We start from the raw sequence: 17,531 nt of genomic DNA, 5'->3' as shown, positions 1-17,531 counted from the left end.
CTTGATTTACTTTCATTCACAATTCTCTTCTTCCACAACCCACTATAGTTGCTCATCTGTTTTTTTTGCTAGCTGCGTATGAATTGCCCAAATTGATGTCACATATTGTAAGACACCAAAATTGCTGCTTATGGCAAATTCTAAGCCTTTGAAGACCAACATAAAACAATGGTGTGACTGCTAGATAGATGTTAAGTCTTCAGAAGCAGTATTAATTCTTGGTGAGTATAAGAATATTGTGTTTGGTACAATTATTTACAAGTAGATGTTTTGCTTCCTTAAGCACAACTCAAAAAAAGCCCAAAGGTTTGAGGTATTTGAATGACTTCTATTATGTATTTTTTTTCATTTAATATAAATTATTTTACAGCACCAGGTGCCAAACAAAAACATAAGAATGTTCAGGAAAGTTGTTTGGGACGATGTAGAATAGAGAGCTGAGAGAAGTTATACTCACATAATGAGAGGTGCCAAAGGAGATCTTTTGTTAAAGGGAAGAGTTAACTGAGTTATTGCCTTTCTTTAGATATTTTAGGCAGCATACTAATTCTGGAGTTTTGATTACTTTGCTTTGCTTTGCTAGCATGAATATATGTATATTTAGTAACACCACTTGTCTTTTCATGTTCCATTCTCTAAAGAATCTCGCTCATGAAAATACAGATTGTACATAAAAAGTAACAAAACTGCAAGTATTTTTTGGACTTACTATGCAATTATTCTAAGAAAAGTAAGACTGGCTTATTTCTTTTCTTTTCTTACTCTTTTAAAATAGCCTGGAACTTTGCTGTAAGATAAATGGCACTACTGCTGCAAAATAAAGCAAGCAAACTTCCAGGCAGACCTCTTTGCTGCCAGAATAAGTTTTACTCATTGCCTTTGCTAGGATCAGGAATACTACTCATGACAGCTGCAGAGGAATGTTCTGTGGAGCATTTTAAGAAGGAGTGTATTTATACATAAATTCTTTAACCATCAAGATTAAATTTGCCCCATAGTTGGGCTGCATCTCTTTCTGGCATCCAGGTGACATGAGATTAACTTTTTGTAACTTTTCTCTAAAAAGAATGTATTAGACCTTCCATATTACAGACTTTCAAAAGTTTCCACATGTTTTTAAAATCAGATGTATCTCTTTGATCTGTGTATTTTAAACAAATCCAGTTCAGTGGAGAAAAGGAGATTTCTTGATGGAAGGTGTAAGATATTTTAATCATTATAATGAAATTTATTTCTATAACAGAAGATCCAGATACTTTAATGGTGAAAACTGTGATCAGCGAAAGTGGTAGTTAGCAGAAGGTAGAAGAAAAACAAAAGATAGGGTAATACTTCAGATTCTTGAGACATCTAGAGAAGATTGTTTCAGTAAAAGTAAGCACAAGAGAGAAAATAAATTGATGACTGGAATATAGAAATATATACATTGCTTAAAACTTCCATTTGCACAAGTGAATAAATCTATCTCATAAAAGACAGATTGCTAAGAGTTCCTTCACGTTTCTGAAAAAGAAACTAAAACTTATCCATATAAGTTTTTATATTATAATTTAATCAAAGAAAAAGGGACAGAATTATAGGCTTTCTTTTATTTAATTTTATTTGATACCCAACATTTTCATTTATCATGTAAAAAATTCTACACAGTCCTACCCATTGGCCAGGTTGAAGAGAAGTAGAGTCTCAGCACAGGCCAGCTGGTATAGTACAAAACTCTATCAGCAGTGTGGAATCACACATTTTTGCATTATCTGCAAATGCACCTTCTCTAACTGGATCGATCCACAATCAGCTGTCTCTTGTTTGGCATACCTCCAACATCACTATTTGTTAATCTGAGTTCAAACTTTATCTCCGAAGATTTCAAGTTATAAGTAAGCTGTTTAAGATAGTCAATGGAAATTCTAGCACATAACACACCAGTGCATATTCCCACAGAAAATCTGAAGGAACCAAAAATCACTTATTTCCTCAAATGTGACAGAGCTGCCCATATCTATTATCATCAATGACAGTTCCGGCAAGCTCAGCATTAACCAACCTTTATATTTCATTTTGGATTATCACTCCAGGGAAGTTCTAATTGGACAGTTTTATGAGACATTGTCTGGGTTTTTTCTGCCAAAATAGAAACAAAAAGTAGCTAAAATCTAGAAAATACTGCTCTGGGCATGTTTCTCCAATGACACAGCCATGTCCTAATACAATTTTTCACTGCATAATTGTGATTGTTAATTTTCAGTAGTTTAATTTTGTAATTATTTTGATGCATAAAAAGGACAAAAAATACAATATGAACCTGAGCAATATGAACCTGTAATTACTTTTCCATTCTCAAAGAAGAAATGGCTGAAATGCATTCACTCTTTTTATTCATTGAAACATAGGAATCAGAGATGGAAAGAATTTGCCCCAATGTGTTTCAGTGATATGGAGAAAGTGACTACAAACAAACATAGATTCTGTGATTCTGTGATTCCTTTCCGGATTTTTTTTCCACCCAGTTTTGAAGGTGAAACTATTGTCTATACGGAAACCCAAAGAAGATTTATATTTTATTTAAGATTTGCTTAATCTCATATTGAAGGATAATTAGAGTTTGTGCTGACCTTCTTCATGGAGAATGGATTTATCTTTCATGAGCAGTATTAACACCATGAATCCTTAGTTTGAATCTGAATTACTCATACATCAGCTAAAAAACAGATGCTGAACTGCTTAGCTGACTTACAATGACTGTTCAATTTGAATTTTATACTTCCATTGAATTTGAATTGAAACTCCTTTTTGTGGCAGAAGCTATTAAATCCAAAAAGCCCACGTGACACTTGTCACCAATCTACATCAGCCTACATCTTCAAAGTTTTTACTGAACTGTTTGTAAATGCTTGAAGAGAGAAAGTGACAGTTTGAAATAGCATGTACTTTTGAGATTGTTTCAATCTTTGAAAGGAATTTAATGTTAAATATATAATTTCTTCCTCTATGCAACTAAAATGAGTAATAAAAATTTAAATATTTTGCAGAAAAAAGTGGCTAACAAGGTTTTGTATAAGGTTTTTGATTTATTTATAGAAAAAAATATTATGTCAGAGTTTTCATGGTAACTGCAATATGGCCCTAAGGACTTTTCAAGTAATAGTAGAGGAAAAAGTATTGAAATTTCCTGTGAAAATTACCCAATTGTTTTCTTCTTGACCTAAATCATACAAGATTAGGACATATGTTCACCTAATGGGTTTCTGTAAGGACAGGCTTAATATCACTTAGTGGTAGCCAGCTAAAGAGTAGGTCTCGTCTCTAAAGTGGCAGTTGGGGTCATTCTACAATCAAAGAGAGAACAAACTATGTATATGTCTTGAGAATAAGTCATCATCTTTATTGGGACAGCCCAAAAGAGATAGTGTGAACTACCTTCAAGGATGCCTGCATTCATTTCTCTGACTGTAGAGGTATTTTAGATAATAACATGGATTAGAAGCCAAATTGTCAAGAAAGCAAAAGATGAGATCGACTCAGGCATAACAGTCTGCTGGTTAATTCTACATCTATTTTAGAGAACTTTTTAAAAAAATATTTCATAATGGTAGCCAAAGCAACAAGTAAAATGGGTCTATTGGACAAAAGTATCTTTTTCATGTGTTCCTTGACCCTTGACCTACCAAAGAATGTGTTTTCCATCCAACAAAAAACAGACAATGAGAGTTAATTAATATACAGTGCTATTACAGTACAGTAAATCAAAGAGAACAGATCTTGAAAAGATCTTGAAAAATACAAGTCTTTAGTGAATTCAATTTTCCAATATTTTTTATATCTGTATATGGATTCATTAATATTATAATTTACTCTTTTTCATCTCTTTTTTTTCCCCAAGCAACATGAAAATAGATCATAGTAGTTCTAATGGAGACATTATGGTCTGTCGTGTAGATACTCAATTACAGAGTTTTAAATATACAAATTATGTAAATTACTATTTAGGGAGTATTTACAAAATACGTTATTGACCTAGTAAGCCATAACAGCTCCAGTCTGTCAGAGAAATACCTATTTAGACCCTGGTAAAAATGCAAATTATTGGCCCAATAGGGCATAACGGCTTCTTCAGAAAAGCTGCATTCTATCACAGAAATCCATGGTTGGGGACTTGCTGGCTAATGACTTTTGTGTGAAAGCTACCTTGGAAACTGTCCTTAAGTACACAAATTTCCCACATGATAGAACATAATGGCTATTTTTCAACAGCTGCTGACTACAGAATAGTATTGGGTTCTCTTAGGTAGCTAGTTAGTTGTCAGATCTCAAACAAAAATGTGCAGATGCTATACAAAGACATCCATTGGCTTCAGATTCCCCTATAATTTTGTTTGAAACAATAGCTGCAAATGCACAGCAGCTATTTTTCATTGACTGTTCATCCCTTACATGGATTTACAACACCAATTCTATAATGAAACAACTTTGGTGTTAAGGAATGTTCTGTTGAAAAATAAGACATGGACCAATACTCCAAAAGGGTAATTATAAATCCCCATTAAGCAGAGCACTTTGCACAGCCTTCAAGAGGAAGTATGCGTATGCATTACTGAAATGATTGAAAATACACACATTTACATTACATTTAAATGTTGTTCATTAAATATCAGTAAAACTGGGCCAGGCTACAGGGGATTTCTTCACTGTAGCAGCCAATTCTTTACACCAAGGAGTTTCAATTAAGTCAAGAAGTTTTGGGGAAAACACCAAAACTTGACTGAGGAGATTTTCAGGAGTTTTTATTCCTAGAAAAAAAAAAGCCAGTTGTACACCTTGGCTCAGTTTTGAGAGTGTACATTTAAAGGAATGTCCCCAAACTTAGCAGGGATCTATTATTGAATGAACTTTCTGAACTACTGAAGTAGCTGAAATATCTTCACAACTCTTAGTCTAGGGAGTTGGCTCAATAAGAGATGTTGAACAGTGATTTGTATCAGTAGGGACCAGTTCCAGTTTTTTAAAGTTCTTACGTGTACAAACTGTATTCTTTTTAACATTGAGAACAGAACTCTTTTCTGAGCGCATCCATTGTATTTATCAATTCTTTTACATTGTTAAGCTTTGTTTCCTGTGTTTTAAGCTTAACAGTGGACAAGTGTAAACACATTTGCATAAGGAGGGCAAGAGATTGAGTAAGGAATATACTTTTTGACACGATTTCTTGAAAACTTTTTTCTGGGGGGTTTTCTCAGCACAGTTTAAGACCCTTAATCTCACGAAAAAATCTATGAAACCTTAGATAACTTGCTTAATAATATAATTATCAAACAATTTTAGGCTTTCTAATATTACTTTTTTATTGCATTTTTTCTAGTTCCTTTATTCTAAAAGAGCAAAGAAAATTTTTCACTGTATAATCATTATATACCCGCATGCTGAATAATTTTATTAACATATTATTTCTTGTATTTATAGCACTTGTCATTACATATTTCCAGCTTAAATAGCATCAATAAACAATTTTGTTGTTCTCCTGGAGATGCATGTAGCATGTAAACAGAGATTTGCAGATTTTAAATTACCACAAATTGTTGCTCTCGTATTAATAAAGAAGTGCTCAATTGATAAGAGAATAAAATAGCAACGCTTTGCAATTCAGTTCCAAATATGTTTACTTTGGCAAGTAACAGGCAGGAACTTTCATAAAGATTAAAAAAAATCCTTGTGAATAGGGAATCAAGGAGAAAAGCTTTCACAAATTATTCTTCAGCCTAGATTGATAACTGGAGACAGATACTAGAATGGTTGTTCAATGAAAGAATCTGCTTCAGGACTCTATGTCTCACTAGGAGATCATTAGCAAGTGTCTGTATTATAGAACTATTATGTGTGTACATACCATAGTAGCCATGACAAAGTAGTTTGTTTTTTAGAGTAGGACATAGAACAGGACTGTATCCACTTCAGTATCCTGTGCTAGCTGTGGAATTGGCAATCTGATTCACAAGCAACACGGATTCTTAAAAATACTGCATTCTTTCAGTGAGTCAAACTGACACCAGACTATACTTTTTTTATTCTTCTTTTGTGCATTACATGTTCATGCTTAATTTCATTTTTCTCTGAGGTTTTTTCTGAAGCATCAAATCAAATGGTGTTATTTCTCACTGCTAATTCCCTTCATGCAATTACTCTCATCACACCAGGTTGTTTCTGTTCCCTTCCTGTTTCCTTTTTCATGCCAGCATGATTGTCTTGTCACCAGCTTAAGAGGAAAAAAATAACTTCTAAGATATTTTATCCACCCTGTTGCTCAGTGGGTGTAAGATTAACCTGTGTGTTAATAGCCTAAATAAGATCCTCCCTCCATCAAAGCTGTAGGGTGCGGTTATGTGAATTGTCACTTCTCCTCAAGGGAAAACAAGGAACTTTGATCAGGACTTTTATATTGGCCTCCTAAGTTTTAGATCACAAGCAGGCTAAGAGAAAGCAAACAAGTTACAAAGCCTTACACAAGCATTTCAAAGGCTTCTTATGTTTCTTCTGTTGAAAGAGCATTCTAAGACATTAAGATTTTGTGTTAGAATGAGAAAAGCCAGTTTTCAGCTCATACTTCTGTTCTACCTGACATGAACCAGAGACAGCTGACATCTAGTATATGTGACATTTAAAGAAATTTCATCAGACCTGGTAGTCAGATAATATATCCTTGAATGACTGTAGCAACTACTTCCTGCAAGGTGGAGAGTGACATTGAATTTTATCTACAAGCCCTTGCAAAACTAGTTTAATATTTGGAAAGCAAATGGTACAAAAAGTTATATGGTATGTAGATTTTTTAGCCATCACAGAGCACTCAATGGAGACAAAACATAAAATATTTAAAAAAATATTCCTTGTCTTGTTCTAAACAAAGAGAGATGTATAAACATTAAAAAAAAAAAAAAATCAAGGCTGAAATTTGAATTATAGTACTTATTCCTTAGTAGCTTCTCATCTAAAAGCCCCTTTTTCTAAGGATCAAGTAAAAAGGTCAAGGCAGAACCTGTTCTAGGGGGAAAAAATATTTCAAATTGTTATACATTATCAGAAATAATTCCATTGATAGATGTTTGCCTTTTTAGTGTGATCACAAGGTTTTTTAAATATATTTTATGACCAAGGAAATTCTGCTCTTTTTCAAGAAACAAAAGAAAGAATCAACCAACTAAAAATCCTGAAAAAAATGTACCTGCCCAAAAGAGAGGGAAAAAAAAAGCAGAAAAGACATCCTTTGTGATGATTGCAATCACATTGCCACATACTTTTCACAATGGCACATACTTAATTGCACTTTCTTTGCATGAAAAAGGGAATTCAAGCACAGATGCAAGTACAGTTTGTCTTTTAAAAATCTAGTTTTGATACTTATTTTATATTCAATGAATATAATATTTACATTTGAAAACTATGGCCTCAGATGCACTGAGAAGCACAGTAATGAAGTGATATTTTTAACATGACATCCACAACTAAAGAAAACAGTGTGAGTTTTCATAATAGAAAATATCATACACAGATAGTATTTTTTTCCTTTAGTTGTAACATTTCCTAAGATATGTTATTACTGTGCTGTCATTATTAATAACTTCCAAGCACAGGGGCTGGTGAGCTTGGATGTGTCCCAAGATAAAACGGTCTAGGGCCTTATATGCTGTTTCCATTAATATTAGTAGAGTGTTCTTGTTTTCAAAGGAACTTGACCAAACTCTGTGACTGAAAAAAAAATGGTGTATCCTAGTATTAAGAAGTGGCAAACACTCATCCAGGCACAGATCCCTGACTTGTGAAGAAGTGTCTGACAAAAACCTACATTTTTCAGAGTTTTCCTATGCAAGAAATTCTCTCTTGGGTAATTGCAACAAGACTGCAGCCTGAGAAACATCAGCAAGCCAGAAAGTCACTAAGGAATTTATACATCTTCTTAATACACTTATGTGTGAACAATAAGAATTCAGCCTTGAAGCACAACATACCACAAACCACTCAAAGATTTTTAGGATCAGGCTCAAACTCAAAAGCCAAGCTTGTGGAAAGATATAGCTCATAAAGATACAGTGGACACACGATATTGCTCAATGCTCTGGCTTCTTTGGGCCAGAGTTACTAATCATATTTTATAAATTTTAGTATTAACTAGAAAGCTGTAAAGCCAGAAAAATCATTTTAGAAATAGTGAACAAAGTCTGGAAAAAACCCAGGATTATTTTATTTAAATGTGATTCATCCATGTATTTTTATAAAACCTCAGGGAACAAAAAAAAATCCTTTTGGATATCAAAAGAAAGTATTTATACACAGCATCTAAAAGACTCAATTGAATGGATCATGTCTAGGCTAAAGTTATAAGATTAAAGCAACCTAATCAACTTGAATTTTGTAATCGACTATTTTGTTTATAATCCCATTTCTGATAGACAGTAGTCTCCTCTTCCAAGTAGTCAGACCTACTGGTATTTTAAATCCTTAAATATGTTATAAAGGGTCACCTACTTAACAGTTGATATTTACAGGACTTTTTCACTGGCCGTAGAATGGATAGACTAGAGGTTTCAACAGCAGTCTTTGGAAAGATCTGAAAAAAGTTTAAGTCATACTCTAGGAAGTGATGCAATGAAAAGGGTTATATCCAAATGCTTTCAAATGTGCAGAGAAAAACCAGAAAAATTCTTTAAAAAACTCAAACATTTTTCCTGTCATAAAATATTTGACAACTATGGGTAAAAAAATACAGAAAATGTAAAAATTGCAGTCCAAAATTCATTCTTATTTAAAAGTAAATTACTTTATTTCTTTATTTGAAGAGCTATTTCCAACAGGCATGTTGAAATGATAAAATTTCAAATCCAATTTGTTTCCTCTTTTTAAGTAATTCTCCTTCCTAGATGAATCACACTTGCATGTGTTTTGATCTGAAAAAAAGATGAGAAATGATATCAGCAATCACAGAACACAGAAGTCCATCTGACTGACACTGGCTTTTATTTTTGCTAGCACCTCTCCTTTTCAAAAATTCCCAGTGGTCCCATGGGACCCAAGGAGATGGGTCCGGAAGGAACTGGCCAGTGTTGCTGTCCATCCAATCTCTATTTTATTTGAAAAGTTGTGGCAATTGGGTGGTGTCCCCAGAGACTGGAAAGAAAAGGAAATATCACACCTGTTTTTAAAAAGCCAGAATGGACTCTGAGAACTGCTGACCAATCAGCCTCAAATCCATTCCAAGTAAGATCATGGACCAATCTTCCTGAAAGACATATCAAATCTTATGGAAGGAAGGGAAGTGATTAAAGACAGTCAAGGTGCCTTCACCAAAGGCAAATCTTCTGCATCTTCTTAGGATCAGTTGTACCTGTAGGACTCCATTTTTTTCAGTCCCTCAGTCTTCTAGCCAAAAGTCTGAGTGAAGAAGAACAATCCTGCTCCATCTCCTATTCAATGCTTCCATCTCATGTCTGCTTAAGTAGGTACCATTTTGGTTTAAACGAGTCACTGTCACAATTTACAGCAAACCCTTTCTGGTTTCAGCTAGCAAACAACAGCCTTCTTGAGAGCTCAAATGCTTGGGTTCAGACACCTGTCTTTCCCCACATCAGACACACACAGAGGATTATCTGCTGCTTGTTCTCATTCACAACTCAAGCTACATTCTCTTGTACGAAAGCAATCTAAGAATTTTACACAATACTTAAACATACATAAAAAGTTTTATATTATATTTAGCATAATGCAAAAAATTACTTGTCAAAATTAATAGTCCTAGCTGATTTATTTGTTTCAGCAGATTAAAAGGAGTATTAGTTTAGCAGTAACAAAAGAGAAAGTCCTTTTGGATGACAGAAAATTTTGTACCCTGAAAACATAAAAAAAGAAGTGTAAGGAAATACACAGTAAAATTCTGCAACAGTTATCAACAAATAAAAACTCAGTAGCCCAGAAAACAATAAGGAAATAAGGAATCTAAGAATTTGTTAATTCTCGTCTGAATTAACAGTAGATATAAAAATCTGTATTCAACTGTTTGATGTATTGCAGTATGCACTGAGATGTCTTCCAGAAAAAAAACCATTCTTAGCCTAGACTGTATGAGGCTGGTATTAAACAAATCAAACCAGATGCAACAAGTTGCTGACTAAATGGAGTCATCTTCAAAATCATCTTAGCTTGTCATGGCCAGGCATTGTTTATACTTTAAAGGAATTTTAAAATTTTAGCTATGACATCTATTGCTCAAAAAATACAGCAAAAGGAGCTATTGCTATTGGCCAATATTGTGTGAGAGCAGGGCATGAAGGAACACAAAGAGGAAACACAAATCAATTGGTCTTCAGGAATATGGATGCAACAACTGATACTTGGTACTTTATTAGAAGCACAGGATTATTTGTACAGTTTTTTTCAAAAGTCTGTGGAACAGTAACAACAGCATGTTGTCTGCCACAGCTTTAATACTGGTCCAGATTTTCTTTTGTCCTAATTTATAGTCATTCACCAGCTATATAAAACATATCCCCTCAATAAGCTAGGCACAACCTACTCTTCTAGAAGTTGTTCTGAAAAATGTTATTTCCCTCGACAATTAAATTCTGAAATATTAAAAGAAAGCTAGATTGACCTGTTTTGTAACAGTAAGCTTTTCAAAGACATTAGGACATTTTCATAAAGTCATTCCAGCTGGAAAAGATCTTTAAGTCCAATTATAAACCTAACGCTACTAAGTCCGCCATTAAACCATATCCCTTACCATCACACCTTTTCAATCACCTTTGACTATACTGTTGCTATTAACACATGCATTTAAATAGAAAATATAACTAAGAAATATTTTCTGGTTTTCCTTTGTTTACCTCATCTGGATTACTACTGAAAATTTAGAAAAAAGAAATCTTGATAGATAAAAAGGATATGTTTCATTTTACAAAATGCAGGTGTTTTGTCAACTTTTAAATGGTCAAATTTAAATTTGTGTCAATGTAGAAGGTTGTCATTGCTCTTTGAGTAAGAAAACTACAGAGAATCTTGAGGTAAATAGGAAAGTAAGTATGAGCCACTGTAGAGAGCTATAAATGCACATATTATTAAAGCTGTATTGAAAGAATATTTGGCAGGATATTACAGTAAGACCTCAGCAATTCTAAGACTTACTATTCCATATATTTTTTACATATTGTTTTATTCAGTCATTTTGCCTCTCTCTGTATTTTTTTTTCATCTCCCCTACTGTGTCTATTTAGACATTAAACAAAGCATTGAATTCTATAATTCTGTCTGACATGAATTACTTTTTTCGTACTTATGATCAGTGTAGAATAATCATATGTAAGAGCCTTTGTAATATAAAAATTACACTCAGAATGATCCCTAAGAACACTAAATATTTAAAGCCTTGTTCTATGTCTCTCTAAAACTTTTTTACTTACTATGAAAATAAGACTTTATCATTCAGGTCACAGGTTCAATACTAGTCTCTTTACTCTGCCACTTGCAATGGCCGTGAAGGGGAAAAGGGTTCCTCAAGCCACGCTGCAGAATGCTTGTAAAATACGTTCCTACAGGTAAATGTAAGGCCCTAAGAAGGGAGGCCAAAATTTTTGTGACATGAAAGAATCTCAAAGTAAAAATTAAGAATGAACCTAGGAAAGCTGCCAATTTGACACAATTCCATTTGTTGCTTTAAGAACAAAAAATATAAGTTGATTCCTTAGAGACATAAAGAAGTAATTTTCAGTAGAATGTTGGCAGGCCTCAATTTTTTTTCTGCAAAACTTAGCCTGATTTATTTCTGTTGTGAAAATAATTGAAGTGAATGCAGAATGAAGTTTCATTAAGTTCGTGCACATAGAAAGCCCACTCAGTTTTTCTCTATGTATTGACCCCAACCATCTGGGGTGTTACTCTGGGTCACTTTGGTAAATTCATACATTTTTTTTAGTCTGGAAATAGCACAGAGAGGAGAAAATGTGGTTTTTGGTGTATGTGTGTGTGGTGATTAAGGTGGGGACTTTGAAATACTGATGTTTCTGAAAGGATCAGTCCTTCCTGAGCCATATCAATGTCAGCCTGCCACCCTCACATAAGTAGTGCAGCTCTCTTGTGCAGATCTCAGAGCTACTTGAATCCTGTAGGTGTGTATTTTTAAAAAGTGTATGTTAAATGACTCAAATAGTTGGCAAAATTTCAGACAGCTTTCAGGTAAACATTTCACACCTAAAAGAGGAGATGGTTGGTTTTTTATAAATTAATGGTCTATAAACACCTTGTTCTCAATTCTGATTTTGCAGCAATTTTATGCTGAAGTAACTCCATTGATTACTGGTGGTTTACAGTGATATTACCGTACAAAGTCCTCTAAAGTTTAGCTCAAATAAAAAAAAAAAAAACAAACAAAATCTTTGCTTAGTTATGTATGTGCTTGTTAGTTTGTGTCTGTCTCCTCTCACCAACATTTGCAGGTGTCAAAATTAGCTTCTAGCAGAGACCTTGCAATTTTATGTAATGGTACAGCCTTTGAAAGTTCATCTGAGAGCTTTGTCTTTTGTGACACAATATACTGTGGAGAAGCAGAAAGCTTCCTCTCCTTTTCTGCTCCCCCATGTTTTCCTGGTGTTTTATAGATATCCACTGATGTTTTACTATCTCATAATTTTATCTTTAAAAACACTAACAATTATTACAACTGTTTTAGTCATCTTTCTGCAACCTAGATGACATTTTGAAGGTGTGAGAGTATATTAATTTTCAAGTCATGTATACAGTATCAGGGGAGAATCCCACAAATATAATCCAGTGGGATTCAAAATCTACATGGAGAAGTAGGGGAGAAAACAGAGAAACCTTCTTCCTACCCTCAACTTTCATACTACAGCCCTGGCTTCTTTAGTGTAAATGCTGAATATTACATAATCCCCACATAGATGTTAAACATGTCTAAAAAGAGGTAATATTCTAGCAAGTATACTACAGATATGTCACCTTTGCATTGTCTTTCATATACTGGAATGGTTATGAGTGAGGGAGAAAATTGTGCTTTTAGAATAGGAGAGCAGGAGATATTTCCATGCAAGTGTCTCTAAATATTTATAGGGTTTTCTGCCCCTTCTTGTGTTCTTGAGTTCACTGCTACTAGCAATAGTCCTGGTGCAACTGAGTGTAAATGTCCACATGGGCTTATATTTATGAATTTATATTTCATTGTACCCATTGTCCAAGCTGACCAAGTCTTACAACAATATTGCTCTGAGCTAACATACCAGTTTCTCAGTGCTTTGCCAGCTGCTGTGCTGTGCTGTCTGGTCTGCTTGGCAAAGAAAATGCAGCTCAGAACATAGAAAATCTCTATGCAACTATTATGCTGTATCACTGCAAGTTTATTTCTGATATACTTTATTTTAATTTTGGTTTTGTCCTGTTTATTTTCATTCCTAAACTGTGCTTCATGAAGGGCTTTTCTACATCAGGATATTCACTAAAGTAGTTGCTTGAGCTGTAGTCTAAACAATGACTTCAACTGTATCAAATCAGTACTATTAGCTTTGCAATACAATTCCCAATGTGAACACGCTTTCTCAAGGACAAGTATCTTTATTTACAATTTGGCGTAATCTGCTTCTACAGTGGATTACGTGCAGTTCAAATTATACTCCTATGTCAATATTTTCTTGTGTACCTAAACCTCTGTAGGCAAAAAGGTTTAAATTCATAAAGCAAAATGCAAGGTTCTTCCTGGTTCTGCAGTGATGCCTTTGTTCTTCATGCTCAGTTCAACTCCCATTTATGTTACATATTCACAGACACTTCTGTCACAAAATACAGGCTCTGATTTTCAGTGATGGTGAAGAACTGGAAATCATAAACTTCTATTCATAACTGTCTGGTCTTCTCACACTCAGAGTAAGTGTCCAGGTAAAAATAAAGAAAGGAAGGACAGAAGAACCTGGGTGTAACTGCAATTGCTCTGTACCACTCCTGTCAGTAGTTGATCTATCTGTATGACCTGCTCATAGCAAATGCTGTCTAGTTTTGGAATAAGAATGGCAAATTTCCTCCACCCTGGAGTGGTTAGAAGGAAACTCGTATTTTAAATAGAAGAAGAGGTGAGCCCATCCCTTTGAGGAGTATTGTCAGGGCCCTGGGAGAGATACCAGCCCTTACTGTCCCTGCCCAGAAACCTCTGAGACCTCCTCTACCCCTCCACTAGGAGCCCCATTTCAGCTCAAGCTGGTCCCCTGCCCCAGTGATGCAGTAGGAGTGCCTGGGCTAAGTGCCATCTATGTCCCTTTCCCCTGCCTAGGACTCAGACCCTGGCTGCAGCCAAGCCTCCAGCCCTATCCTGGTGTCCTGCTCATTGATGGGACCTGGTATGTCACTTGCCATGCCTGGAGCTGTTGATAAGACCCCATCATAGCCACAGCTCTATCCGCTCTGGTCAGACCTGAGGGACAGTCAGTCCGCCAGTGAGGGCACTGGATTCCCTGGGATCACTCTGGATTCTCGGCTCCCTCTCTTCTAGGAGCAGCCAGTTCTTAATGTGTCCTGACAATGACTAAATGCATCATGATTGTAAAGTTCACCATCTCAAACAAAAAGCAAAGTGTGTAAAGCAAGAACAAGAAATCAGAAGTAAATAGCATTTAGCAGCAAGATGTTAATCTTCTTCCTCAGTGTTAATATCCTTAACTCCAGCTTCCACAGTGTCAATGACACTAATGATCTTAACCTTTAATTGCTGCACATGTGCAAATCTGTGGAATTAATCCTGACTTTTTCCCCTTAAAAATTAAAAGCAAACCTCAGAAGACTAGATAGTCTTCCTAGAAATCTCTTATGTATGACTAGAAAAATTATGTGGTAACGTGACAACTCTAATTGAGAGAGTTCTACTTGAACTCTCAGGGATATCAGCAGAAGGATTTCTACTGGGGTGGCTGTTTGCTGCTAATAGCAATTTATTAAACATGTATTTACTTCTCTGGGAATGGAATTTAACTCTTATTATTTACTGCTCTTTACAGCAATTGCATACTGACTCCTGCAAAGACAGAATTTTCTTGTGTTTTAAGCACACAACTAATTTGGCAACAATTGCAAACACTACTGAGTTTGCATTCACAAACCAGTACTTAAATGAGCAGAGTTTAGCCAACTCAAAATGTGTTTTCATCTGAATGTTTGAAGCACTGCTCCACCTAAAGGCCCATCCTTCCTGAAATTTCCTTTTTTAATATCCTTCCGTTATTGAACAGTGAAAGATATTATAATCTTTTGATTCAACAATAGCTGTTTCATATCTGCCTGTATTGATCTTTTTTTTTTTTTTTCTCAGTAACAACTATGTCACTTTTATTTTGGAAAATAAGAAGCACATTACTTTAGAAAATAGTAGTTTGAGATTGGCCTGATACTCTGAGAAAATGGTTACTTTTTGTTTCCTATAGGTTTTAAAGGAGCTGACACCAGCAGAAAAAATATTGGGAGTTTTTCTGCAGAGAAGTTGCACTCCTGCTGCCATCCCAGCATAGAAGAAGTTCTTATTTACGTAGTACATTAGAACAGAAGATCCTCTGCAACATTATCTATATTCAGGATGAGCAATCAGATGAGCCAAATATGTGGTCTTTTTCAAGCTAACACAGATACAACAAAAGAAGAAGTTATTGATGTAAAGTACACAAACCTTTAATTTATTTATCAATTTATATATTTTTATACACATGGAGCTTTCATAAACAAATTACATTATAAATATATATTTATGTATATAATGTGGTAATAGACATGCAAACTAGAACCAAAGAAAACATATGTGTATATATATGCATATTAATACCCTTAGTATCTGCATAATCTGCTCTCTACTAAGTTTTATGCTTTTTAAAGCATCCAGCAAGTGTGAAACTTCAAAGTTCCCTCAGTTTCCCATTCTCTGGCCTGTCTGCAAATTAAATATGGGCTATGTCCCTATGGGATGTAAGGAACTCTCTGTGGTTCCTTTGCTCCTTCTAGTTTGCATCTCTTTGTTACATATAAATCTCACCATCAGATTGTTGTACTTCAATCTACATATTTTTGTTCTTACCTTTCAGGGCTTTAGCATCCCAGAGACTCAGCAAGCTGCCTTCTTTGCCTCTTTTACCAACCCTATCCTCACATTTCTTCTATAAAAAAACATATATATTTCACTGGCTACATTTTAAAGTAGCAGATACTATTAAAAGTACATAAAGAATGCTGCAAATGTACAGAGACCTATCCAACTCTCAGAGATAGTATTATGTCTATCACTGACCACAGCTGAATTTTGAGCTACAAACTAAGTGTCTACAATGGGGGAAAAAGTGAAATCTGAATCGTTTTCCTCACTGGAATTTCACAGAGTGTTTTTAAATAATTTTTCTCACTTTCAAAATGATTTTCAGTTATCAAAATGAATGCATTTTCTCTTTCCAATTATATTAACTCATTTTTATCATTCCTTGTCTTAGGTCAATCCTATCTTGCAAGAAAATAAAAGGGTTTTCTTCGCAGTTATCCATAGTAAGTAAGCAAATTTCTGGCTGTTGACTCACCTAGCCACAAAGATTGGCTCTAACAAATACCGTACCATTTTATTTAAATATATAATAAACTAGAAACCTTAGCTAAATAAGTTTCCTTTTAAATTAAAATTTCGTCCTTAACTTTTAATGTCTGAAAGCAACTTCTTTTGTACAAAAAAAGAACTTAGGAAAAAATCCATTAAAAAATTAATTGCTAATTAGTTGTTCACATGTTACATCTTTGTGTCTCAAATTCTAATGATTATTTTGTTTCCTCTGGTTGAAATATGCAATACCTATCACTCTATAAAGACTCATAAAGTATGTAACAGACACTGACACACAAAGGCATTTGGTTCATTTTATAGTCAGCATAAATCTCTGGAAACTAAATGAAATCATAACAATAAGGTTGCTCACAGAGAATGTATTCCAAGAAAAGAAACAAATTCCTCACTGCAGTTTGGGAGATCTTTTCAGTGTTCCAGCATTACTGATGGGTGTCACAGAGATACCATGGCAGTGTGGGGATGTAAATCATGCCAAACAATGGAAAGTGATATCTCCATGGCACTCCTGTGCTTGTATTCATGCCATAGTGTTGCCATCCATTCTGCTTTTTTCCCCTCTCACAGCCATTTACCAGAGCTGGAGAAGCACCAAAATGTTTTGCTTTGAGTAATGCTTACAGAAGCATTTTGTAATCAATCCTTAATTCTGGTTAATGGTCTCTGTCTTTGTGCTGCCCATGTTACTTTACAACAGAATAAAAGCTTTGGTGTTACTAGACTTCTCATCATATTCAAGGAATTCTGCAGAGCAGAAAAAAAGTGAGAAAAAACAGAATCACAGAAAGAAGAAATGTTTAATAAATGACTAGTTTCCAAAACTATTAGATAATCTCAAAATTTTTGAATATTGGTTCAAATTACAACCCTAATTAATGTCCAGTAAATTCTGACATTTTTCATTCATATTTTC

At 34.6% G+C, this 17,531-nt stretch overlaps 1 long non-coding RNA gene across 1 annotated transcript in view; it reads left to right on the top strand.

Moving 5' to 3' along the window:
* The window catches only part of LOC108447776, a 29,230-nt gene extending 12,092 nt beyond the window's left edge, over nt 1-17,138 (top strand). Inside the window, exons 2-3 of the long non-coding RNA XR_001863464.1 lie at nt 15,450-15,673; nt 16,098-17,138. This is a non-coding gene — a long non-coding RNA (uncharacterized LOC108447776). The remainder of the gene's footprint in view (nt 1-15,449; nt 15,674-16,097) is intronic.
* The last annotated feature ends 393 nt before the right edge of the window (nt 17,139-17,531 follow it).

The sequence above is a fragment of the Corvus brachyrhynchos genome, unplaced genomic scaffold (genome assembly GCF_000691975.1).
Source record: "Corvus brachyrhynchos isolate BGI_N302 unplaced genomic scaffold, ASM69197v1 scaffold23, whole genome shotgun sequence".
Taxonomy (NCBI): Eukaryota; Metazoa; Chordata; class Aves; order Passeriformes; family Corvidae; genus Corvus; species Corvus brachyrhynchos.
This window is presented reverse-complemented; position numbering and strand designations above follow the sequence as displayed.